Raw genomic sequence first — 26109 nt, 5'->3', positions numbered from 1 at the left:
ATGACCACATCCGTCACAACCAGGGTCCAAAATCTATAGCACAGAACGGGGGTCGTCTGGCGGTGATTACTTGTCGGATCTTGTTCCGCTCACAGGATCCTTCTTTATTGCAATCTCCTCTCGTTCATGACAGCGACTTGGTAATCAATGAGACCTCCTATTAGCCGGTACAGGGACCTTCCACTGTACAGCGGTTTGAAACTACCGATATATCGGCACGACTTATCCTAATGCTGTGCTGGGTTGTGGACTGTTGTCACCTATGGCATGAATTTCGTTCGGCACCTTTGCTCTCCTTTGCTCTGCTCCCTTTCCTCCCTTTGGTCATAAGATTACTGAGTCTCATATCGTGACGAATCGGTCTTCATATTCATGATAGTAATTTGCAGCGCATGAGAAGCAAAGGCAGATGCAAGGAGCAAACCAGGTAAACGCCTCTCCCAAAAAAAATTGACAAAGTTTTGTTCTTACTACCCCCAAATACAAACGTCCGGATTCAAGTTTTTAATATTTTACTTTTCTCGCCGATATATTTTCAAACAACGATATTCATTCTCCTCAGAAATGGTCAATAGTGCACGCTGGTCGATGGGTGGTGCGCATATCAAATTGATGTTTGTAATTAGCAGCCTGAATCCACTAACCTCTGTTAGTCTTAAATGACGCATTTACGTACCGTTCTCACTTCATTTTGTCATGAAGACTTTACGATGCACTCAGCAGCTGACGCTGTATGCCGTCGTCCGCCTGGAATCCTGGCAGGAGGGGCGGGCGTTGCGAGTGTCGGACCTCGTACCTAGCTGGTCCCTGCGCGCAGCTAGATCACTTCACTGCCGTCAGCCTCCATGAACTTTGTTGCTCTTGCTCTCCTGTGTGTCCACACTGCACGAGCTGTTTCCACCAGCTGGGGCATCAATGTCTGGGAGCGGGTCCAATTCTTGTTTTAGCTGACCCCCCCCCCCCATCCTCACCCCAAGCAGGAAAACTGGATCAGTCAGCAACGCGATTAGGTACCCCAACCGTATCCGCTTCATTCAAAAAGTTGAGCCACTTCCCGATCATAATGGCATTCGCGTTGCTAGCCATCGTCGAGCATCCTAATCTCATCATTACCCGCCAGCCGCTGGTTATAATCATCATGGCTTTCGAGGAGTCTACTAAAATTTTAGAGCGAGATAGGAGCTATGTCCGCCCGCTCCATCTGGTGACAAGCTAGGCGGCTGTGTGCTCTGTCCAACCGGTGCAGCCGGCCCTTAGAACAAGCACAATTCAGTGAGCTCCAACGGGTGCTTGCTGTAGTAGGTATATTTTGAAATATTGTATGAAGGCTGTGGGTAAAATCTGGATGATGAAATAAGAAGGTGACGTCACCTCAGCAACGCAGCGTTCGGGTGTATTTGTTACCCTCCATCAAACAGTGGCATTGGTATGAGGAAGCAATCAGAAGGTTGCAAAAAAACTTCAATCTTGGCGGCAACAAAGTAGACACAATACACGCATCAAAGAGCACATAAGCATCATACAAGAAAGTTCCTATGCGTTCATTTTGTTACCCTTCGAGAGGACCGTGGTATGGGGAAGGAGGTGGAGATATAACAGCGGTACCACAAAGGTGAGCACACTGCAGATGGAGGTTGTCATCAGAGAACACTCAGACTCACAGCAATAAATGCCATCATCAACCAACCAACGCCGAGCTTGAAATGCCAAGCTAGACATTTTAAAAGCACCTGCCAGCTACATTAACTCTGCCACTAAACATTTAAAGTGAAATAAAACGTCATGTTCTTAAGCTTATTTCATCACAAGATGTAAACAAAGTGAAAGGTTAAATGACAATCCGAGTGGGTTTTCCGGGTGACGTCGCATAATTTAATATCCATGGAAAATGAAACTTAATAAGCCCCAAATACAACACCTCATAATAAGGCCGGGATTCACATAGGTTTGCCGTCTGAAAAGTGACCACATTTTCGGCGGAACCCGCGCGCGTGCTTACCGTGGCAGTCTGACCTGTGTCTGACCTGTGTCTGACCTGTGTCTGATCAGGTCTGCTTACGGTGGCAGTCTGACCTGTGCGACTGTGCCTTACTGAACAGGGAATACATTGATCCAACGTAAGTAATACACGAACCACTGTTTAATTACACAAAATTGGCTGTGCGTGACGTCACGCGCCCTTTCCCTGCGTTTCCGGGATTGCTTCTTGGCTTTTGTAATTTGCTTGCACTTAAATGCGAACAGTAGGGTCGGCTGACGCACTACGGCTGCACCAGTTGCCGTTCGTGGGGCGGCTCGCGCCGCGTGCATCGAACCATCATGAGCGCAGCGATGGGAGTGCGCATGCCAATATCGGGTGGGAAATGTTTGCTGTTGCGGAACAGCCACTGGTTACAGCGATAGTGGCGGCTGTTGACTTGGCCGGCGTGCGTCGATAGTCGGCCTTTGATGGCGCAGTGAGCCGGGCTGGCGTGGCACAGCCAGTCTGATTGGTGAGGTGCAGCTGGTCGCACCGCGACACTCTCACAGTTAACGACCAGGGCTTAGAGTCACCTGTGCCACGTTGGCATCTTCTGCGCCGTAGCTACGGTACAGAAGATCATTATGATATTTTTCAGACTTGAGACTTGAAGTCCAACTTGAAGACTCTGACGTCAGACTCAGACTTGAAGATCATCCTCATATGACTTTATATGACCATCATCTTTTGTATGACTCGGACAGACACCAGTGTTGGGCGCTCTGTCCGTGACCTGTCCCGGGCTCCGGCCCGAACGGGGGCCACCAGGGCCATGCTCCAGCTGGTGGCGTGGGTCCCGCCCTCATCACACACCAGTTGTCTTCCCGGCCAATGACATGGCGGCCACCGTCGATGTCCTACAGCGCGCCGGCTGGAGCAGTGTGACGCGTTGGACGGCAGGCGTATAGCCGTCTTCATCAAAAGATGCTCCTCAAATCAACTGGGCATGATGTGTAAAGGACGGCATAACTGTTCGCACTATCGTCGTCGTGTGGTATGTTAATGCACACAGCGTTTCGGCCAGCTTATCTCCGGACATTGTCAGGTGCTGCTGAGTTCTGAGAGGACTTCTTCAATTTGTTATGATCCCAGCCAAGGTCTTTTGATTACAAACCCAGTGCTCTTCTGAGTTAACCGGGAAGAAAAATTCATTGCAGTCAGAAATCAAAGTCATTCATCACTTGAATAACCCACCTAACCGAGATATTTCGCAGGAGCAAGTACTCCAAAGGCTTCGCATACCAAAAGCCAAAGAGCAAAGTGACGCCGAAAAGAACTGCTTAAACACGTGACATTTTCCTATTAAACCAGGCGCGTTCCAACGTGCGATGAGAAGTTACAGACCCTGAGAGGCCGTCTCGGGCGAAATATAGCAGCGCGCGGTAGCACTAGACTTCCTTCTACTGAGCTGGATGACGGCAAGTGGTAAAGGTGGTGGGGCCTGACAGACGCTGCCGGTTGCGAACAGGAAGTGATGGCGGGGTTAGCGTAACAAGGAACTAACTGGGGTCAGCGTGACGAGGAACTTATGGTGGGGTGAGTGTGACGAAGAACTGATGGCGGGGTTAGCGCGATGAGGGACTGATGGCGGAGCAGCATGACGAGGGACTGAAGGCGGAGTTGGCGAGACGAGGGACTGGTGGCGGGGTTGGCGAGACGAGGGAGTGATGGCGGGGTTAGCATGACGAGGGACTGATGGCGGGGTTAGCGCGATGAGGGACCGATGGCGGAGTAGCATGACGAGGGACTGATGGCGGGGTTAACGTGACGAGGGACTGATGGCGGGGTTGGCGAGACGAGGGACTGGTGGCGGGATTACCGTGACGAGGGACTGATGGCGGAGTAGCTTGACGAGGGACTGGTGGCGGGGTTAGCGAGACGAGGGAGTGATGGTGGGATTAGCGTGACGAGGGACTTGTGGTGGGGTTAGCGTGACGAGGGACTGATGACGGGGTTAGCGTGACGAGGGACTGATGGAGGGGTTAACGTGAAGAGGGCGCAGCAGTCTCAGCACTAGAACTGCGTTCCAGCTGCCCCCCCCCCCCCCCGCTGCCGGTTGTGAGCAGAAAATGGTGGCGGGGTTAGCATGACGGGGACACTGAGCAGTCCTAACACTAGAGCCGTGCTCCAGTTCGTTCCCCCACAACTCTTCATTGACTTTTTCATATTTAACCACTTGGCCAGCAAGTCATGCATGCCCATTGTCATTGCCACACTGGTTAACCCGCCATAGCAACTGAAGCGAGGCCACATGGACAAGGCTGTCGCCAGGTTCGACGTAGATGCCATTGGAGATGGCGCAGACAGTGTACACATTGCTGGCTTTTGTTGGGGAGAGGGGGGGGGGGGGGTAGTTTGGGGCTGACAGTCACAAATCATTTGATATTGATCTTTGACTTATTTGCTCAACCCAACAGTATTAAGTGGATGCAAATTATTCGTTTTGCGAGGCTGACGGCGGACTGCAATGGGTAGATAGGAAAAAAAAAAATTGACCTCATGTGAACGCAAGATTCAGCGAAACACCACCGCGGCAGCCTTTTGTAAGAAAACTCCTTTGTTGAAAGACATTATCCATAGGAGTGTCAAGTTGTATTGAAGACACCAAGGCTGCTACGGGAGACGGAGACAAAGATTCTACGTTGTGTCACGTATAATTTTTTTCCAAACGGGCAAAATATATTTCTGTTTCTTGGTGAAAGAGATATGGAAATGCCACAACGGATTCAGTTGTAACGTAGTGAGCTTGCGTGTATAGGACCGACCACGGATAACGAACAGGTATGCTTTACATGGCAAACAGCATTGTAATTTGCAGTTTACACTGTCAGGAGCGCACATAGTAAGTATTATGGTGTTTGAGTGTTCCACATTGGTATTGAGTTTTGAACTGAAATATTCATCTTCAAGATCATTCGGTGCAGTTCACAGTTCTGCCCTTCTTTAGACTCAAACCGTTCTTTTTTTCTGAGCTACACTCCCGCGAAGGTGTGCACACTTTTTAGAGGAAACTGTTTCAAGGTCATTCAGGCATCCATGACGCCATAATGGCGTCATTCACATCTTATCATTTTACTGGCCGTGTGACGATCAAGGCCAACAAAAATGTAGTTGTCGAGTTGTTCATATCTGGCTTCGTGAGCACAATTTCCACATATAGCCCAACTGGCTCTGTATCAATGCTGTGCATGGTGTTACAACGTAATTAAAGCATGACGTATCGAGGAGCATATTTGTTTAACAGAGAAATTACGTTCTCTATACCAGCCTTTTACACTTGAACGCATGGCAATAGCCTTAAATGAACTTATTTCATCGTAACGGGCGCTTCCTTCGATATCTTCAAATGTGAAACATTCTTTTAACGTGTGTTTGAATTAGCTCTCATGAGGTTGATTGACCAAAGCTGGAGAGAGGAATGCGATTGTCTCGAAAGCTACTATTTAATCAAAACAGGCCGGCTATGAAGATTTTCTGTTTACACACGCCATTATTTGCTTAGCGTCGACTAACCAGTACCTTCTTGCGAAGGTCTGTTGGTCTGTTACGAAGGTCTGACGAAGGTCTGTTGTCCTCTGAATCAAAAGTGGCACCGAAAAACAGGAGCTCATGGCTTCTTTTACCGAATTGAGTCATGATTTGTTGGCTACTTTGGATGCTGAGGATATGGTATGGTTCCTCAATTTCCGCTTTTTAGAATCATTCCGCACGACGGGTGCTGTGGAAGTTAACACGTGACCCAAATTTGTTGCAATATTTTTCATATTCAATCAAGATTGGCTTTCAGCAAGCCGCCAATCGATCGACTCGAGACCATTGTTTTAACATCTTGGGGGTGTATTCATGCGTTTTCACGCACATTTACAAAAATTGAGCGATCAAGCAATAGTACAGAATATGTAACCAGGATGCGATTCGTTGCCATCTTTCTTTCCTAAAGCACTCCAGGATAACAATTTTGTTCTGTGCATCATCACTTAGAAATAATTCACTTGTTTTCGAACAGCGATCATTTTGGAAAGGTTGTCATTAATGGTTTACTGCGTGAAAAGCGTACATTTAAAATATATACGTCGAGGACACCCAGGTTCGGATTACCTCTTATCCAGTCTAAGTCCACGTTTGGAAAAGGTATCGTGCACGGCGATCGACGTTACGGATCGAAATGATTTCGGGTACGAACTTGACATAATATTGATTGATGAGACGGATCGGGACGGATTCGCTCATTTTTCTACCAGCCATCTGTTGCTGTGTGCTAAACCTCCAAGGCCCACAGCGTTACTTTGGCAGAGATGCGGGAGCAAGTGCTTGTTTTTTATGACTTGTTTGAAGCAGAAACGTGTCAAAGAGCAATACCACAAGATGCACAAGAACTTCAGTTTCGTGTTGAGTATACAATTTAATGGGCACTTATCCAAGACACGTTTCCCGGAACAAATAATGTTTATCTAGTTCCGGACACGATAACAGGATGGCAATTGGAACGTGGGAGAGGAATGGGGAAGGGGTATTTAACTTTGCGTTTAACTAGGATGAAAACTAGGATTTTCAAAGCGAATGAAAATTGCACGTTCTTCAATGATTTATCTTGTTTTGTTTTTACTCTTCGAGTCTACGTAACTTTGATTTGTGAGCTAAACCTTGTGTGCTTCCTCTGGGCTTTAGATATTTGTGGCATTTTGTCCGAAGCAGGACTCGCATTTTGAACCAAACCGTTGAGAGCACGGGCGGTGCAGACCACGGACCACTCACGGATCTCGACAGTTTTAGAGTATTACTGAGATTGTTGAAATGACGTTGACAAAGCGTTGATGAAGCATGGGAGCCTGTTTTTGACCGTAACAATAACGTCGCAGGATCGTTGTCCACCTCCACCACCCGCTGCGAAGAGTAGACAGTGCTCCAGCTGCCTCAATAAAATGCCGGACTTCCAACAGTTCTACATCAGCCCAGATGTAGGCAACAGCATTTTGAATTCGTAATAGATTAAATCGGCTACGCTTTATGGGGTCTGCTAAGTTGCAATGAAACGAGGCGCAGCTTGAGACTTGTGTCTAGTTTCCATTGTGATCAGTTGTATGCTAGTATTTGACTTCAGTGATATCACGCACAAGCATGCCTCCCATACGGGTGGCGACCGTCTGCGATCATTAATAGCGGGATCTCACGGGAAGCCTCCACGTACCTGAAATATGGTCACCTGTCCGTGACTCATGCCCTGGTTGGGACAACGTGATTTGTTTCAGTCAGTCAGCATAATAGCTGTACAAGCACCAAGACGGCCTTATCAGACAATCAAACCGACTCCAAGGATTCACATAAAGATCACATGAATACAAAAAGATTTTACACAAATCGTCGCCGACGGTTCATTCCAACAATCACACAAACGCAGTTCACGGTTGTACTAAACGCGCCTCAGACTGCGTGGTGGCCGGTGAACACAGTTATGAAGGAGTGTTAACAAAAGAGAGAACTCGTATGGTGGTGAGCCCTGAAATAGCAATTCCGACAGCACATTATCGTGCAGTTTACGTGCCAAGCCTCGTGTGAAGGGGCTTTGTGCAAGCTTTACGTGTTCTCCCTCTGCTGAACTTAAAACGGTCCGTGGGCGAAACTTTTGCAACGGAAATATGGGGATTTCACGATATCGCAGTAGTTTCAGCGTCGCTGGTTGGAAACGCCGGGCTTGCATCGGACCTACCTGCCAACTCCGTACAGTGGTGTGCCACGAGGCTTATATGTGCAGGGCTGCGTTACCGGGTATTCTGGGGTGTGCGAAACGTGCCCGGATGAACGTGCTGCTGCCCATCTGTACATCCTTGTCGTCGTCACTGATTTTAAGCAATTCACCACAATACCAGAAGCGTATGTGCGTCAGCTGCAGCCACTGTTTTTGCGGCCACGATAGCGGGGATTCACTACTCTGGCAGCCAGGATAGCGTTGATCCACTACTCCAGCGGCAAGGAAAGCAGTGATGCAATGCGCTAAAGGCCAGGATAGCGGCGATTCACTGCTCTAGCGGCCGAGATAGCGGGGATTTACTGCTCTAGAGGCCAGGATAGCGGCGATTCACTGCTCTAGCGGCCGAAATAGCGGGGATTTACTGCTCTAGAGGCCAGGATAGCGGCGATTCATTGCTATAGAGGCCAGGATAGCAGCGATTCACCTCTCTAAAGGCCAGGATAGCGGCGGTTCACCGCTCTGGAGGCTAGGATAGCGGGGATTCACTGATCTAGCGTCCAGGATAGCGGCGGTTCACTGCCCTAGCGACGGGTCGGAGTTCAGTTAATTCAGGGTTGTCAGCTTGCTCCGGCTGCTGAGGCTGGAGAATCCCAGCGCCTTGTGATCGCTGCTCTGATCCAGCTCTTTTACGTACAGCTTTCGCAGTTTGGCCTCGAAGATAACGTTTTTTTGCTCGGTCTTTGCCGATTTTCTGCTTGGCACGCTGTTCAGACAATACTTTAAGGCTAAATGTGCACTGGCTGCGTTCATGGCAAACACATGATAAAATGCAGCATAAATTTATAGTCAGCCAAGGAAAGTCTTAGAATTCCCCAGCCTCCGAGTGTGAGCCAACCATTCAAATAAGCCCTCATAACTAGCTATCACCCAAACATCTCGGATCCCGCATACATACACAGACGGGCTGAAATGAATACAGGTCGCCAATACCGCCGCTAAAACCGAATGGGGTTTCTGTGGAGGCGGAGTGGTGATGCTTAACGACACGCTAGATGTTGTCATAGTTCCACCTAAACGACGTGAAGCACACAAAAACAATGTGAAATGAGTCGTGAAAATAGGTCATAAATGTTCTTAGAGACAGAACGGGATAAATGTGAAATTATTTATAGCTCTCGCATCACTCTCCAAAATAATCACAGGGCCATAACGGGTGCCGTGATAGGCTGAAAATATTGGAACTTCTATGTTGAAAAATAACGAAAGCGACACGGAGAGAAATAGGAGCACGAAACATCCAATGAAGCCTGACATCTGTGATCCCCAAGGTTTTGTGCTCCCTGGTTTACAATAGTTTTGTTCAACCGCGTAGATGCTTTACAAAGTATTTCTTCAATCTGTTGCGAATACCTCACCCGAGGCTTGTCATACCAGGTTAGAGCAGCCGCATCAGAAAACATTGCGAACCCAGGAAACACTCGGAGTACTAGAGCGGTTCTGAACAACAGCGATTTATTTGGCTTTCCTTTCGTATTTTTGAGTTCAAATGTATACGCGAATACGAACTCAGGGGGCTTCAAACCAAAATGCCTGCGGGACAAAGAATGTTTCATTGAAGATAACGCTGTTAAAGTGCATGCTGTAACAAAGTAAACATAGAAAGGATTATACCATTTCATGATTGCAAATCGTATTAGGTTTAACGACACATGTAATTTTTGAAAGCAATTTGAAATGACAACGACTCACTCAGTAACTGAGGAAACGAAATGCCGTACATCGTCGTCCCATGTTTAAACGTTTATGCATCAGATCAACTCTGGATTCGTGATGATTAACGATCAACACAGCTAAGAAAACGATATATCAGAACAGACTTAAACTCTTGCTTTTACGGAAGGCTCGGCGCTAAAACAGGCCCTGCTTATAATCTTAGCAAAATCTGTAAGATAAGAATCTAAAATGGCAATAATTCCTGTGCATAAAAAGCACACATACAATCCAGGCTGGAACAGAACGTCATAAAAATCGACATATCGATCATTAAAGATCGCTTTAGATGAAATGGGGCCACCTTAAATAAAACGTTGGGCCTGTAAGTACATTAAGAGGCAAGGAGACATGTGCAAACACAATAAGAGACACAAAAACAGACACAAGCCACCCGGAACTTCAGCATTACACGCGAGTGCACACAAATACCAACGCACGTGCCCACAAAGGCATTTAATCACATACTGTGGCACGTGACAGCATGGAGAAAGCAGGGCACGTTCTCACGCCCATGCTCATGCATGTGGGAATGTTCTCATGCATACATTGGTGCTTGAATGTGCAAACTTCTATGATTGAAGTAGTGTTTTCTCGAAATAAGCCAGCCATTCAGCGGACACAAACCGGAAGAAGCCGTATGTTGACCGTCAGATGCAAAACCTTGATCGTGATGGCCATCGAGTTCTGAAAAACAGTTCTGCATCTGGCTGAACCGTAATAGAAGATGGATCTTCTGGGATACATAGCCTTTTGCCTACTGCACTATTTTCCCCTACTTTAAGGAAATCCCAAATGTCTGCCATACCCTGCTAAATTTATGACGATTTTGAAACACCGACTCTTGAGATCTTCGAATTTATTTAATTAATTTCATTCAGTTTAATTAATTAATTCAATTTAATTTCGGTCAGTGCGGCTTCCCTGAACACAGCCCATACCCTGTTGAGACTTCAAAACCGTGCCAGCTTCCTTGCCCGCCGCCTCCCCCGAGCGCTCCCGTCGGGGCGTTATCGCTCGATCGCCCATGCGCCAGTGGCCCCGGCTTCAATACTTTTGAATCATTTCTCAGCTGCCCAAGTGTCGGCTCCGCCAGCGAAGTCCTCCGGCCGATTGGTACGATGCAGCGTGTAGTCATGCGAAGGATGCAGCATTTTAATGGACGAACTGCGGCTAATGGAGTGGGCCGACGTCAGATGTACGTCATGATGGATGAGGACATGTGTGCACTGTTGTAGCCGGTGAGTGAGATACCTGTTAGGTTGACCGATGCGTAAATAAGTTCTGTCACTGTCTTCTAAGTCAAGAACAGCTCTAAAAGTGAATATTTCTTAGCAGAAATGTGTGAAATAATGGTTACGAAGCGATTTTTCAAGGCCGTGATCAAGCTTGCACGAAGACGTGCCTTACTTCCAGTACTTCCTACTCCACCAGCTGTTTCCCGTGATCTTTTTTGGACTGTAGGCGACAACCGAGAAATGGGGCTTTATTTTGATTACCTCACTGAAGTATCGACTGTGGTATTACAAATCAGGCATTTCCGCCCAGACGGTAGTAGTCGTAGTTATTCCTCCACTGCAGCGTTGCGTGCAGTCTGTGGGGTGATGCGGCTGAGCACACGCGTCAAATGCCTCGGCCGGAAAATATCGAGCCGAGGGTGTCTAGTGGACGTGTGGCAAGCGCCCAAAAAGGATCCCGTGAGCGGATGCCTAACATACGGAACTGGGATGCGGTGCGATCCTGAACCTTGTTTCAAGCTTTGTTAAAGGATTTTCTGGGATTCTGGACCATATTAAGTTTTTCGAGGATTGTTTTGGATTATGGGTCTTTTTTACTCCTTGTCGAAGGATCTTCGGGGGTCTTAGATTTATAAAAAGGTTTGCCAGACGATGTTGAAGTATGGTGAGCCTTTTAAACCCTGTGTTGAATAATATTTCCACAATCTTAACTTTAACATGTAGTTTTTCTACAAGATGGCGCATAATATGCACCTCCCTTGGATAATGACATCAGTCATCACAGTGCTGAATTCCTTAAGTGAAAGCCTATTGTTATAGATGTCAAATCAACTTAAGCACCGGGTAACACATTTTTATTATTATGGGGTGCCTCCCTTGTCAGAGGTACATTATGTTCATTAATGACACAACTTGGCTGATACCTTCATATCCTCTCACATTCGCGCATTCGGAAATTCACGATGGCAATGGCACGGCTGACCTGAATCCCCATAGGATGAGTAAGTGGTGGGAGAAAGAAGGAACCACGCATGGTATTTCATATAAAAATATATTCAACGGAATAATTATGAGATCAAGTCAGATGAGCCAAGCATAAAAGATAGATGGATATGTGCACTATACGCATCTGATGCACTAATCAGTGCATCAGACATTTCCCTTCTCCATTTAAGACTAGAACAGATTTCGTAGTCAGTAAATTTCCGACCCTGTGGTAGAGCCTCCACTAGTTCAGAAAGCAAGCCAGGACATTCATGAGATGTACAGAATTACCTGAACGTCGTCCCCAAATAGGGAGCAAGGTGCTCATTTTCAGCAACTTCCGGTGATCAAACTTGCCCCGAAAACTTCCCTTCTCATCAGAATTAGGCCGTTTAGGGCCCAATGTAGTGAACGTTAACGATAAAAGATCTGTTCTTGTTTGACCTTGTTTAATACATCATTAGGCGGTTCATTCTTTTTTTCATAATCATGAACTCCAGTGGCAGGTTTGCGCTTAAACAAATTATTCACACTGCCTCTGTTCGCAAAAACTTGAAATTTTCACTGGTACCAGTCATATTTGTCCAACGATCATACGTGATTTTGAAACGATGGACAGGAAGGTATGGACGGAAGATTGTAATGTTCTACGAGCAACCCTTCACCGAAACAACTGTGCGAAGAGGAAAGTCTGAAGCCTCGAGCGATGCATGAAAAACTCGTCAAGTCATGAAAAACTTGTCAAGCAGAGTCAAACATATTCAATTGTTCGCTTATGCAGGGTTCATGAGACAGACACCTGCAGTACTTTTTATTACGACAAACCACCACATTAATATCATTGTGACGAACATCACGGAGCCAATGACAGTGAAATTTTCGGCCCGAGGTCATACTGGATCAGGTCGATGTAAAGCGGGTTAGTACCGCTAGGTGTAGCTTCACCGCAGTTGGTGCAGTGGCGCTTTACTAGTGATTATTCATTTTAAACTAGCTTTGCTCATGACTCTTTGTGCGCCAGGAATAAGGACGCCAGTGTCCTTGTTCACGGTATTGCTCCTTATTGCGTTATACCTGCGTTATGGACCTTACTGCAATGCATTGTTACACTCTGTAACCTCGTTTCACCTGCCACAGGCTTGTCACATGGTTTCAAACACGTGTCATCTGAAACGTTCATCATAATGTGCTGAATGTCGTTTATCACATCGTCGTAACGTGGGTGGTTATACGATTGAGTAAATATGTGGGCTCGTAAATAAATATCCTCAAATGACAGACCACGCATGCACATTGTCTAAGGAACACTCAACTAAAGTAGCGTTAAACTAAAATTGTGTTAAATGAACGCAAGTTACGAGATTTCAATACTTTTGTTCAATTGGGTGATCAACTAAAATAGTGTTAAATGAACTCAGTGTGTTTATTCAATCCCTGGAGCATATATATCTGCATTGTATAGCGATACAAGGCATGCGTGTCACGAATGACCTAGCATGACCTCAGAGGTTACCAGAAGTTATCAAGGGTCCAGATATCGATGGACCTCAGAGTTTCTCGGAATTCAACTGGCCCAAAAAGAAGGCAAGGACAGTTGGACAGCTTAGACGATAATCATTGCATCGGTATTTCCTTCTCCGCCACCTTGTTCAGTATGGCAGCTATCGGCAGTAAAACCATATGGCACGCATTCAAATGGACTTGTCGGCAGTGGTTATGCTTCCGTGACCTGAGAGGTCACTCGGTTCACCCAGACTTAACACTTGAAAGTTAACAGAAGGGTTAAGGCGGCGAAAAATGCGCTGATGGGACGAAAGGACTTTTTCTTAAATAGTTTCGAACTTATGTCGGCAAGAACATTTCATTTCATGTTCGATACGGATAATTTCGAGCCATTAAGCGTGTTCTAGAAGTTCACCTATTGACCTGAAACCAAAAAACGTGCAATGTTTACGCCGCCTACGCGACAGCCAACGCGCTGGCGTTTATTTCGATCTTTTTTCTGCCTTTTGTTCAAAATTTGGAACTGGCTGTTAAGTCCCCTCCCTCGACGGTCGAGGGGATGAAAATGGCTCCGTCAAGCGAGGGTTAAAGCGCGCCAGAGTGGGCGGTTGAATACCCTTCGCTTGGATGGGTTGGGAGTCAATTGATTTTACCCCCTGAGATCTCAGAAACGAAGAGAGCTACGGATATGAATATATGATTCACAGAGTGGTGTGCTGGCTTGCATGATAATTCACTTGTGTCACAATTTGGTGGTCGTAGGTCATGCATACCTGAGATCCTTGACCCCTCCGAAATCTTGGAAACTAAGATAGCTAGAGACACCAAATTTACAGGGTGGGCTGGCCTGTATGTGAATTTATCTATGTCAAATTTTTGGGCTCCTATACCGTGGCCTTTGTATCAAATAAGGTCAAACAAGACCAAACTCCACGTTGGTGTCTAAAGCGCCCTCAGACCGCCACATGCAATCACCGCGAACCAAGATACTTGTTCTAAGCAAAATGTCACTGGCGTTCATTTGCAAAAGTTCGGTGTCCATTTGAGGTAAGCGGCCTTGTTTGACATTAAAAAGGTAAAGGTGACCAAAATCATACAATACGGTTTTGAATTTTGCGTTTGAATCAGTGTCAATGATCGCGGCAGACACTATGTTCGGAACAATAAAATGTTGACTTTGGTCAACAGACGAGTAACCTATTCTGACCTTTAAGAAATCCATGGAAGATGCATGGTGCGGTCACTGTTAGAAATTAATTCAACATAAGTTCCAGAAACGATCCCATACAGCGAGCTTTCGAGTAAAACAAGTTCGTTTTGACTTCGGGTTTTTTACCTTCATACCTGACCTAAGGTCAACGGAAATTGTTATTCAGCTGTTCTGTTTTCTAAGAAACTATCTCAGACATGCATGGCTTCGTCTAACACTCCACTTTAGGTTAGTGACTTTACATGGTGCATCTCATTTTTTACAATCTGCTTTTCGATTGCCTACAGCCATGCAACGTTTGGCGCATTTACACCGTGCTGTTCGAAAACCATTTTACAAAACCTTCGGGGGAGGGGTGGTCAAATTGACTCCCAACGTGGCGCGGGCTAGTACAGTCAGCTGTCCGTCCAAATAAAGGAGGCATAACAGAAACTTTTCTGCTAGCCTATACCAAGAGACCAATGTGTTCTCGCAGTTTTAGAGTTGAGCTGGCAGCCTTGCAGCAGACATCCGACCTGGTTCCCGTTGGGAATAACCTGGAGAGATCGGAAAAGGCAGCCAACTGTTGTTTGTGTGTTATGAAATATGGCCTGCTGTCGTGGCAGGTTTCCTGATCCCACAGGGATGGGATAAACAACGTACGTGGAATGGGTAAGCTGAAGGCAAGAAGCATCGCGGCATCATGTAAAGTCAGTGCGGCATTTGAAGCGTGCATCGCCCGCTCAGCGACTCGCTTCTACATTCTTCCCGCCTCATCTAATCTGCTCACCGCCGCAGTTCTATTTCCAATCCACTTAGCGTACTTCATCTGATATGCTGCGGAGTAGTCGCCGAGGATGACAGCCGGTCGATGGTCACGGAGGGATGGGGGGGGGGGGGGGGAGGCGCCGGACGCTGGCCGTCGGCCGAAACTGGACCCCGAGCCCAGTCTGGCTACCAGGGGACCTACTCCGCTGCCAGACAGCAGTAGCCCCTCACTTAAGCACGTTGTTAGCACAAAAGCTCTACGGTATACTTTTCCTACTAGTCTCTAGGGTACGCGTGATAAATTCACAGAGCTGTGAACCGGATTCTATCAGTCCAGTTTCGGTGAACCCGGCGCCAAAGGAAAGACTTTCATAGGCTTTAGCAGATCAATTGACACTTTTTTGTCTAGAGGAGTCAAAATCTCACGGCGTACTGGGCCAAAGTCTTCATGCTCGGTCGCCGTGATTTTTTTTCGACTTTCGCGACATGACTATCGTGTTCAGCAGCCCGATCGGTAACGTGCCGGATCCATAGTTGAAAGGTGGTATGTTTGAGGCCGAGCTCCAAGTATTCAAATAACCTACAATGACACGTTACACTACTCCTCGTTGTTTCTCTTAAACAAGTTTCGTATACATGATCTAAATCACTGCAAGGATCAGCAACCAGCAGGTTATATTGAAATGTTCTAAATGGCTGCAAGAATCAGCTAGCAATGCATGCTGTATTATTACCCTAGATTGCACGTAAGTACATCATACCAAATGTCTGGGGTACGAGTCTGACCTTCCGAATCTGGCATGCTTGGTTGACTAAATTTTCAAATACCACGCAGTAGAAGGAAACATTCGTAGCTGTATTAGATAAAATTCCACGAGAACTTTTCATTTTGTGGTGTCTATAGAACTACAGCTAGCAATGCAAAGCTTTCAGTGGAAAGTATTTCAGTATATTAGGGCATTTTTGGCAGGTCGGTGTGAATTACATTAGTTAACTTTTGGGTTGCTTTTTGAATGTTAAAGAAATTCACAGAACTAACAGTTCCTCAATGCATGGGCCCATTAACAATTTGTACATAATTCCTTGCTTGTGCTAACAACTGTCGACTGTCAGTACACCAAGAGGAAGAAAAAAGTGGAAAGACTTGATTCAAAAATTTTAAGTTATGTTTCTGGGCTACTGCATCGTATGTGGTGAAGCGGAACAGGCTATACATGAGCAATGGGTGACATAGAGCAATGTCATCAACCTTTCAAACGTCTGAAAGAAAATGGATGGCATTTAAAAAAGATTCTCTTGTAAAGAAAACACTGAAAATGGGGACGGTGACAATGGTAGGAGACATTAGCCAGCATATTAACAGAAACTGGACACTCGTGGGAAAGATGGGACGAAGCTGGACGATGTCAGTGGTGATGATCGCTGAACCTGGGCGTCAGATGTCCTCACTTCGCATGGACCCTAGCTTGACCCAGACAGGATTGGGTGACCCCTTTCCCTGTGACACCTAATAGTATGCTTTTGTCAGGTCGGGTGGTACCTGATCCAAACCGGGTTCAATAGCCCAGATGTTATGCCGAGAAAGCCCAAGGGTACAGAGGTTTTACCAGATCGCCAACTATGAGCGGCGTCGCTTAAATAGGGCTAATAACGGCCAATGCACGATTGTATTCAGTCTGTTCAAGTAGCCAGCTTTCCTCTGTGTTAAATAGGGAACACTGGTACATTTTTTTTCTGTTCGCCTCCTCAGTGGCTCTTACCGATCACTCATGCTTATTACAATGTTTCCGATCAGGCAGCACAAGCTTACAACATCTTAAGACTCTACTTTCGAGTTGGAGCTGGCAAGGACACACAAATTGCGTGCGTTCAAAGAACCTTGGCACCCGCTCTGTCACCTGCCTCGTCAATGTTCCAACTTGAAAGGATGAAAGCGCTAGCTCGGGCGGTAGCTCAAGCGGCCGTTACATAAACGGCACGTGACCCGGATGGCCGCTGCCCTGCTCGGACCCTGCCTCCGTGATGTCACACAGCCCATCACGTCCCAGCTGTCCCATTGCACTCACGGCTCAGCTGACGCGTCGTACAACATGCCGCTACGTGACATTTCATGGGCTTGGGCTTGTGCCAAACTGCACTCCGACAAAGCTCTGGACCACGATCCTTGTTTTTTGTTTATCTTTCTTACTGGCAACTCCTCGGCTTGGCTCTTATCTGTTTCTTTTTTCTTCGTTCCCCGTTCTTTCTTTGCTTTCTGCTTCTCCTGACGTGTCTGCGCTGTTGACCTCTCTTCTTTCTTGCTCCTTTGTCTACCTCCTTTCTGTCCTCTTCCGATTAATTCTTCCTCAACCTGCCTATCTCCGGCGTTGATTTCACACAACAAGTCCCAAGCCTCAGCAAGCATATCAGGCAAGCCAATATGGCCCACTTGTGCTGACTTCCAGTATACCTAGCAGCTTTTGCGCCGCCGACCACCTGTCTGGAGACGTGTTGAATCCGCTCGGCTAGGCCGTACCAGGAACGACAAACCTCGCTGCTCGGTCAGCAGCGCCCTCGTCGGTGTCAAAATCAGCATGGCTGCAGACCGTCCTCATATGTGGAAAATTACCTTACGCCACCAAATTTGTAAAGTGCACGTATTTAACTACAAATATATTTGTGAAATTGAATGGTACGCCCCAAGCCTTGTACTAATTATTTTCTTGCATTGATTTCTCTGCTTTGCTCCACAATTACGTGTTGCATTATATAACGCGTAGCCACAGCCAATGCAAGCAATGCAACGATGTAGATCACATGTTCTTTATCCAGATTTTGAATAGGTGCCTGCATGGGCTCACATGTAAGAGAACTGGGACGTACAAGAAGAACTAAAACAACGCGTTGTACTTTTCCCTTAGCACCCCTTTTGCATATTTGCGAAAATAAAATTCGGCACATTCAGCAATGGCAACAAATCATGGCTCCATTGTTTTCCAACTGTCAATAGCCATGCTCAGAAGACTGCGGAAATTGTAACATGCCACCTCGTAGCAATTACACCTGTTTATAAGGGATAGGGAGAAAGCGCGTGTAATACCTAACTAGACTGCTTTAAAATTTGCCAACAATGCCAACTTCTCATAGCTAGCTTCACCACTTGGTATTCTGGCACTGAAATGAGGCATGTGACAATTTAGGATGAAAAATAAATCATACTTATATGGATGCTGCCGAATAGATGTCTTTCCTCATGCCGGGATTGGCGAAATTGAGCTAACCCAGTAAAGCCTCCACGTAAATTTTCCGCTTCTCCCCACTGGTCAGACGACGTCATAAAGCGAACGTTGGTCGTAAGGTCAATGCTCGACATTTCGAGCTTGGCTCATGATCGGAAGCACAGCTTGAAACGGCGAGTGTCGTAAACATAACCCATGTTTTTTTGATAACTTCGATTAGCCGATATGCCCTGGAATAAGGAAGGCCGATGGCCATCATCATAAAACTATAAAGCTAAAAATACCAGAGAGCCATGGTCATGAGATCTTTATGGCTCATACCAAGCTGCTTCCTGCCCCAGTAATGCCAATGGTTACTGCAATTCCAGGCATGGGCACTAGAAGCATCCCCCCCCCCCCACACACACACTCCGTCGTCCCTACATGCTAAGATATATTAAAAGTGGGGGACATGCTCATACTGCTCCGTTTCATACTGCCTCTTCAAACGAAATGCGTACTCCACGAGGGACGCAGCTAGTTTCGGTAAGGAGATGGGGGCACAGGATTGACAAGGGGCCATTGATAGTGAAAGGTCCTCGTTCCCCCAAAACAATCAATTTCCGGATTTGACGTCCTTGGTTTCGAAACGTACGATTTTCTCCGTTTTTATACACTGGAACAGTAGCCAAAGATGCTACCGAAAGATACAATTCTGGTCGTGTTTCAAAGTAAATAAACCAAAAGAAACGGTTGTTGAATATAACCACGCAATAAACCATCAGCGCTATGCATTTCAAAATGGTTAATTTAACATTTTTTAAAGCAATAGCATTCGGAGACTTTGCCAAAATTTTCCGAAATTCTGGAGAGTTATGGAAGACCCCGTCCCCGTGAACGTTGACCGTATATATGAAAGGCGTCAAAAATGCATATTAACATCGCCAACTCATGCTCGTTTGGGATTGTTCAGCCTTCAGTCACAAGCGATTAGCGAAAACAATTATGTTGTACAGAACGTGCACCCTTGCAGGCATTACAAACAAAGCCTCGACGCCCGGCGTTGCAGTTTCCAAAGACCGCGCGGCGTCTGCTCCAGGAATGTTCCACATTTGAAGGTATTGAGGCAAGCCCCAGGTGTGATAATACATGGCGTTATCTGACGATGACGTATTGAAGAGCATGCTATATGAATAGTAAAACTGCATTATCTAGGGCGGTTTTTGCTCTTGAAAATTTGTCGGTAGTTAAAAGCGAACTTTTCCATCATATCTGGCGCTTGCCGCAATGACTTCAAATATCGAGCATTCCCTCCAACGAGAACACTCCACATTTGAAGATAATGAAGAAAATTTGAGATGTGATGAAATAAGCTCACTTGGAACCATTCGTATGCTTTTGAGAGAAAAGACTGCTCTAGACGGTACAGTTTCTCTGTTTAGTGAATATGCTTTCCAATTCATCATGGCTTGAGGGCGTCATCGTACCTTGCACAACCTTGATTGACAGGCGGTTGACGGTCGGTATATCTGGAAATTGTGCTCACGAAGGCCAGATGGGAGCGATACCCCAATCATATGCTTTGGCCTTGGTCGCCGCATGGGTCATGCAATGGAAGGATTCGAAGTGCGTTATTATGACGTCATGGATGCCTGGTTGATCTTGAAATAGCCTCCCCGAAATGGTCTGCACACCTTCGCGGGCGTGCAACTCAGAAACTCATAGTGGTTCAGGTAGTAAAATGGACAGGGCTGTGAACTGCACCGAGTGATCTTCAAGATGTCTACTTCAAAACCCCATACAAACATGGACCACATCCGTTGATGCTAGGCCGCGGCCACCAGGCGGGCGGAAGTGATGAGCAGCGGAAAGAAGTTCTTTGAAGGCTTCAGAACACCAATTGGTGTGCTTAGAAGGCAGTTTCGGCGAATATTTCATTTGACTGTTTTTAGATTGATGATATTAGAGGTTAGCCTTTACAGCAACGCGAACTGGTGATGGAGCCTAGTGGTGGAACTGGAAGAACTAAAACAGAGTATCTATATTTCGTTATGATGACCTTAAACTTTGAAAAAATAAATGCTCGTTCCAGTGCTATTTTTGAACGATACGAGCTGCTTTGAAATATTTTGGGAAACATTATGTCACGACAGTCGTTTTCGTGCGGCCGCCGTGCGGTGTTTTCTGCAGCGACCAACACTGTTCGGTTTAACGAAAGGTGCTACGCCGGCCATAGCTGTTCTTAGTCCTCAGATTTCTCAAACGCAGCTCTAAAACTCTCTCTGTAATTTGTTTCAGAGGCCGACTCTACAAACAGATGGATGTTCTCATGCAAACATGGCCTGGACCTTTCTTCATTTCTTATCCATTTTTATCCACCCCATTAGACACCAATGAGAACCTTACCCTTGTTGGTGCAAGGGGCCCCGGTGGGAAGAGCACTAGGCTCACATTATGGTTCCCGGCCAAGGGCTGGAGGGCCATTACGTCCCAGTGCGGGATTTCTACCGGCTGTCATTTTGGCGACACGGGGGCAAATCGCAGATTGCGATTTTGTCCCTGCTCGGGAGTGGGACGCCAGGGATCAGAGCCAGCTGTTCGCTATTGGTGGGCTCTGGTGGAAATAGAGCCCCGCATTGTCCTAGGGGGTCTTAATTGGTGCAAGAGGCCCTCTGCTCGACATTTGCTGTCACCGACCTATGGCCCAGGATCCTTAATGTGCCCGGCAGCCAATCCTTCGGGCCTTTTGGGCCCTTCAGCCTCACAATCGGGCCTTTGGTCGTCGGTCCCGAAGGGCTTATCGAACCTTACCTGCCTGTAGCTCTGTGATTCAACGTACATTCGTTTCGACGCTCCTATTGGTCAAGGATTCCTGCAGGCGCATGTAGTTGGAAGGCTTCCGTTCTTTTCATTTCGGAGATGGGAGTAGATTAATTGGATGACACTTTTTCTACGCGTATGTCGTAGTACTCAATTGGAACTATCCAGTTGCATGGAAAGAAGTCATTTATTTCAGTCTTTACCTCGAAGCTGCAAGGTCCAATGGTACTGATGGGCCAGCATCGAAATTAAAATATCTAATTCGATGCAGACTTCGTATGGCTGCTTTTTGAAAACACTAGGTGGATATTCATCAAGCATGTGAACTGTGAATAGCGCATTCCTATGAACTGTTGTCAAATAGAATATTAATGGTGTGACTATGTATGGCGTTCCCAATATGCATTTCAGTTACGTTGCTAGCAATCAGCCATGGTTTATCATGACGCCTTTGCAGATGGTAGGCGATGACTTGGTGAAAACATCTGGAATTGCTGCAAATATTAATGAGCTGCCACCTTTCGTGTATGATTTTATCCAGCGACATATGCGTAGCAATAATTTAACAGAACTTTCTTTTGACCACAACTGAAACCAGCAACTTCACAGGATTAAAGCGCCTGTCATAGCATTGCTGCAGTAGGACTTTTAAGTCCAACTGATGCCCTTGGAAACTTGACTGATTTTCCATCCGCGAAATCCTTGTTGCTTGAAAAATTGCAAGATGCGGTCCGACTCTAATCCGTGTGTACCCATAATTTATTAGCCTGGTCCAGTCCACCCCACAGGCCCAATCAGTGGCTTCGTCCAATCCGTGAAGTGCTCTGCCAGCCAGCGTCACTCAGTGACATCCGTCCCGTCACGACTCTCGAGACTTAAGCCCGGTCTGGTGGGTCGGGAGTCCAGTGCCGGCTCCAGGGACTCTCGAGTCTCAAGCCTGGCCCGCTGGGTCGGGAGTCCAGTGCCCGCTCCAGGGGCTCTCGAGGCTCAAGCCCGGTCGGGTGAGTCGGGAGTCCAGTGCCCGCTCCAGGGACTCTCGAGGCTCAAGCCCGGTCTAGTGGGTCGGGAGTCCAGTGCCCGCTCCAGGGGCTCTCGAGACTCAAGCCCGGTCTGGTGGGTCGGGAGTCCAGTGCCGGCTCCAGGGACTCTCGAGGCTCAAGCCCGGTCTAGTGGGTCGGGAGTCCAGTGCCGGCTCCAGGGGCTCTCGAGACTTATGCCCGGTCGGGTGAGTCGGGAGTCCAATGCCAGCTCCAGGGACTCTCGAGTCTCAAGCCTGGCCCGGCGGGTCGGGAGTCCAGTACCGGCTCCAGGGACTCTCGAGGCTCAAGCCCGGTCTAGTGGGTCGGGAGTCCAGGTATGACACCGAGTCTCTGGAGAGGTAGCGGCACTTATTGAAAATGCAATATTTATGACCCGGACCCGGTGACAAACATGAACACTCTATAGCCAGCAAGTATTTCTTATTAGGGCCTTGTCACATTTAATGCATCCAGTGTACGGCTCAGCAAGATCGTTATGACTTCATCATTCAAGGCATCTACGGTGGGTTTGCCTCTACACGCATTCATTCGTACTTTTCTTTGCTGTTTTGGGTTGACATCACATAATTTCTCGGCTGGTTTAACTGCTTCCAGTCCGCCTCAGCCATACCATAACATGTCACGCTAAGAGGCAGCCTCAAATAACGATAAATCAATATATAAATGCCATACTGAGATGAGTTATCATGTCATTTATGATAGTAGGTCACTAAGGACTATCTATGCCATGTGAACAGGAAAATATCAGTTAGCTATCTGACACTGACCTGGCGTAGCCTTGACTTTGTATTGGTCTGTGATTCGTATAAAGCGATCCGGATATAATTCTGCACTGCAAGAACACGTATTTTCGTTCGCCAGTTACCAGCCTGAACAGCCAATACTGTGCGTGCCAGACGGCGCCGAAGATACTGAAATATTTGTGTTTACAATTATATTCTGAGATGCCAAGAGGCTATTTTACTCCGAATCCGATAACCGGTGGTGAAATTCCTCAGAAGATGCTGGGTTAAGACCGATAGCGGTCAGGAAATAGCTCAGCAGGGCAAAAGCTTGTCCACGCTGGTGCGCTAGCGAAACCAGATTCGAGGCACATGTCTTGGAAATTCAGCGATAATATCTTACCTTTCTTGTGAGTTTCCATCCTTATTGGACTATGTATTGCGAGGGCTGCAAGCTCACTGAGGAAACCTAGAAAACGCTTGAACCGTCACGGCAAAAACTAACCATATTATTGGGAATATAATTTTTCCCATTTTTGTGTCTGGCCCCCAAGCGCAAGATGACTTAATTGTGCATCAACATTTAGTCTTCGAAACTTTCAGCTAGATGAGTGGACATTAATCCACCACTTCTGCTGACAGCAGTCTGTGTAAAACTTATCAGCGTGGCTGTAGTGGAAGTGTCCTGGCAAACAAAAACATTGCATATTTGAACTTATCCGTGCCTTGATATAAACATCATTGTGGGCGGCGAAAAATGCACGTTTTTACCGGACCGTCAGTGAGGTCCTGGCATCCATCGTCACAGCTGAAGTAACGCATCGATCCATTTCAGTTCTGACGTCGGCTTCGGGATCCAAACAGAATGGGCGCTCTTAAATATTTTTGATAGTAGCCAGCACTTTGTTAAAATCGCTGGAAAGTGTTTTCTTATTATTTTAGTTCTCTTGTGTTCCCTGGTAACTTTCCGGTAATAAGCTACTTTGGTGCACTGTTACAGAGTAGATACAAGTTTTTCGGTTCCCGCTAAGCCAACATTAAGGTGGCTCGGACTCAGCATCTTGATTTCACTTTTAAAGCGCAAGAAATAGCCCTCGTAACTTCGTAGTACATGTAACGCTTATGTAACACGACATCCAACTGCCAACACAAAAAGCCTGAACAGAACAGCGCGGCACCCAGACTGGAATGGTGGCAGCTTTATTTCATGATGCTCGCACGCCACTGCCATTCATCTCCCATGAACGTACTGCATTATAACTAACTACAATTACACCGCGTCTAAATGAAGACAATCCTAAGTGTTAAAAATTTTGTCACGCAGAAGTGTATACGCCAAAATTTCTGGTGTTTGAAGCAATATCACAAAAAAGTTTTTGCGTTAGAAGATTTGTCACGCAGAAGTAATGTTATGTAGAAGTATTTGTGCGAGCAGTTTTGCTGCATAGAAGCTTACGCCTTAGAAGTTCTTGCATTAGAAGGAATGTCGCCTGGAAGGTTTTACGTTACAAGTTTTACCGCACAGAAGTAATGTCGCATAGAAGTTTATGTGTTAGAAGTGCAGTCATGTAGAAGTTAATGCGCCATAGTTTCTGGCATTAGAAGCAATGCCTTGTAGAAGTCGTGTCGTGGAAGCTCTGTCGTGTACGCAGCGTTTGCGTGTGAATCGTCGTCAGTGCACCCCTGGAAGTGGGTGCTAAACGTATCGTTATCCGGAACCTTGCGGTATATTCTCGAACGACTTAGCTCTTCCGCATCTTGTCGGCTTCACGTACAAAAAGGGTGTTTCCTGCTAACTACCAATTCGCGTGATTTCATGCCCCGCCTCACACGTGTTGTGACTGACACCAATTTCTGATCTTTTTATGTTTTGTGGATCGTCAAAAAGAACGAACTCGTCACGTGAGAAAGTTTCACGTATAGCCGTCTCCCGCGCATTTCGCTTTAAAATATCGCGCAAAGTGACAGATATACGCTTCGAAACTAGTGATTTCGATTGTCGAGCGAGCTTTCGGCTTAATGCGCCTTCGCCTTACCAGGCTCTGTGGTGTATGGGATTGTGTTGGTACATCCCAAAATTCAGTTCCTCTTGTCAGGAAGGGCAATGGCGCAATACCAGTACCCAATCGGAGCATAGGTTACACAAACCTGATATGTTAGGAGCGCACACCCACCAAAACTAGGTCACTCAAAACCTGCATCCGCTTTCTGACGGACGCCTCAGCGCTAGCGGAAATTCGATAGGGCTGAAAGCGTGCTTTGCACGTTTTCGGCAAAGCGAGGTTGTATGTAAGCGATCTTTCACACAGCATAGCTGCCTTGCAAGACGGTCGCTCAGAAATGTTCAGAATTTCGTGTTGCTGTGCGTGTGCGTCCAAGCTCCTGAGCGCACTGCGCCGAAACGTTCTGACGGACCGCGACATGAATGGCACCATCTGCTGTGCCGTCCCGGGCGCCGGCTTCGAATCGACCGTCAGCCGGAACTCTGGAGAATTCGCGCGTAACCAAGGAAACAGGTCAGAAGGACGCGACTGGCCCGAGGCTAGGGGTGGGGGGAAGGGGAGAGGAATGGAAGTGGACATCATGGGTCCCATTGCAGAGTGCGTGCTTTTTTGGTCGCCAGCTGTGTGCGGCCGACGGCGTGCCCTGCAGGCGCGTGCAAAGGTTCGAAATCAGAGTCCTTCAAATGCCGGAAACAGGAAGCGAGCCGACCAAAAATTGTCGGGTTCAAAGACCGCCGCCGGAGCCATCGAACGATACTCAACTCACGATGTTCCTGCTCATGTTCTCGCATTGTGCGCTTGCTCAACTTTTATGCTCATTTTTCTTGTGACCGTACTGCGGAGGCTCAGACGGCACGGTCTGGTGGGCGATGGGCCAGGGGATGGACGGATGGCTGCCTGATCGGCTATGGTCGAATCCAGCCAGTAAGGAGCTGTCCCTGCACGTGGAGCACGACCAAAGATCTGCGCCGCTCTGTTTCTGTCGCCAACCTGCAACTGCCAGGACAAGCAAGTTTGACAGCAGGATTGTAATAGATGTCAGTCGATAAGCAGCTGCGCTGTGACCCGATAGTTTAAATGTAAGACGCGTGGGTACATCTTGCTGAGTTCTACCCCTCTACCATGTGGGCTTTTGCATTGGCTGCCATAGACGCTACTTCAAGCCG

The 26109-nt window shown here is 47.0% G+C and overlaps 1 protein-coding gene across 1 annotated transcript in view; it reads left to right on the top strand.

The window, feature by feature from the left end:
- The window catches only part of LOC119099817 (adenylate cyclase type 4-like), a 47543-nt gene that overhangs the window by 6923 nt on the left and 14511 nt on the right, over positions 1-26109 (top strand). The window lies entirely within an intron of this gene.

This window comes from Pollicipes pollicipes, unplaced genomic scaffold (genome assembly GCF_011947565.3).
Source record: "Pollicipes pollicipes isolate AB1234 unplaced genomic scaffold, Ppol_2.1 Scaffold_4881;HRSCAF=5763_pilon_pilon_pilon, whole genome shotgun sequence".
Lineage (NCBI taxonomy): Eukaryota > Metazoa > Arthropoda > Thecostraca > Pollicipedomorpha > Pollicipedidae > Pollicipes > Pollicipes pollicipes.
Note: the sequence above shows the minus strand (reverse complement) of the source record. Positions and strands in the feature narration are given on the sequence as shown.